We start from the raw sequence: 1,682 nt of genomic DNA on the forward strand, positions 1-1,682 counted from the left end.
GACGGCGCCCATTGGCCCTTCGGACCGCTGGAGGCGTGGACTTCCGGTGCCGGAACGCTCGCTAAGGATCTCAGCCGGAGGATGCTGCTACCAGCAGCAGCGATGGCCGAGTGGTTAAGGCGTTGGACTTGAAATCCAATGGGGTCTCCCCGCGCAGGTTCGAACCCTGCTCGCTGCGGCCCGGTGGGGGTTACGTTTTGTTTATTTTTTCGTGCTTGTAATGCGCAGGTTTTACTCCTCACGTCTTCTGTCACTGTTAACCGTGCCTCTGCAGCAACCAGAGGGATTAGCTAGTATATATCCTCTTGCAATTCGTTAGGCCGTACCTACACACTCACCCTCTGTTTCTGTCAAGAAATAAAGGTAGTACCGGAGCAGCAATAGGTCTGAGGGCGTTTCCAGCGTTGCACCCAAAACGCTTGTGATAAACAGTGCTCGGTGGAGGTGGGAGAGGGCACACTGGGGTCAGTGATCTTTCCACAGCCCACCTTCTGGGTCCTCCGTAGACAGGACAGGCGCTGCCCGAGTGCAAGGCTCAGGATTAATCCGATGCATTACACACAGTCAGTGTCCCGGTTTGCCCAAAGGGCTATTGTCTCGCTCCCATGGCCTACAGCTGATACAAAATGAATAAAATCCCGTCAGCAGCGGGTTACTCTATATTGAATGTATTTGCTCCATTAAACCTTCCCTTTCATGAAAGAAGCTGGTCTAATTACTCCTAGACCTCCAGTAAGGGGGTCCTAGATCATCTTTTCCTGTCCTTCATGGCCTTCTGCGTAGGGATGAAGGGCGTGCACACACAATCTAGCAATGAAGGGCGGTGGGGGGGAACCCACAGAAATTATTATACAACTAATAACCAGGAAAAATATAAGAACAAAGCACTTCCCACTACCTACACACACATCCCCTCTTTCTAACTAGCTTAAAGGGACCTTTCACCACTCAGATTTGTCAATCTCCTCCTATGTGTGACCCCAGCATTAGTGAAAAGCTGGAAAATTTGCCAAGTCAGGAAAGGGAAGGCTGGAAATAAGAAAAAGGCCATTTCCACAAAGACCATAATAGGCTAGAGTAGGAACAGCCACTTTTCACTCCTGTCTCTCAAAGACAAGACAAAAACATAAGAACAGACACATATGCAAACCCATTCTTTCTAGCATCATGTTTTGTTAGTGAGACTTAATTTAATCAGAAAATGGAGGCAGAGGAAAAAGGGGAAACATTGAAATATCCCTGCTCAGAACAAAATAAAAGAAAGAGGGGACAAACAAACCATTGTTTAAGCTGGCAGCAAAATGAACATTTCAAAATGCTCCCTAACAAGGCTTCCAGGGATTTCAGGTTTGGGTGTTTGTTTCTGTTAGGGCACATGCAAGTGCCAGAGGTTACACTTTAGAAGGAATCTTAAACTGGTAAATAACTAACAGTGGTTCTGTGTAATACAGGACCATAACATTAGGCATTTGCCCCAAGTTCTCACATGTGAAGGTACATGCCAAGGCATACTGGGATCAGACATCTTATCTCAGACATTGCAGAAGAGAGAGTTTTTAAATTCAAGAGTACCAACTTAAGCATCCTTTGCTAAGGTGCAGTACATGTGCTACTTTCACCTTAGCACATTTGTATTCAAACAGCAGCTTAAAATTGGGTGCTTAGGGCAGTACAACATGTTA

General features: G+C 46.4%; 1 non-coding gene across 1 annotated transcript; it reads left to right on the top strand.

The window, feature by feature from the left end:
* Positions 1-96: 96 nt before the first annotated feature.
* Positions 97-178, top strand: TRNAS-UGA. The gene has a single exon. It is a non-coding gene; the product is annotated as a tRNA-Ser (tRNA).
* Positions 179-1,682: the final 1,504 nt, after the last annotated feature.

This window comes from Cariama cristata, unplaced genomic scaffold, assembly GCF_000690535.1.
Source record: "Cariama cristata isolate BGI_N322 unplaced genomic scaffold, ASM69053v1 scaffold12257, whole genome shotgun sequence".
Lineage (NCBI taxonomy): Eukaryota > Metazoa > Chordata > Aves > Cariamiformes > Cariamidae > Cariama > Cariama cristata.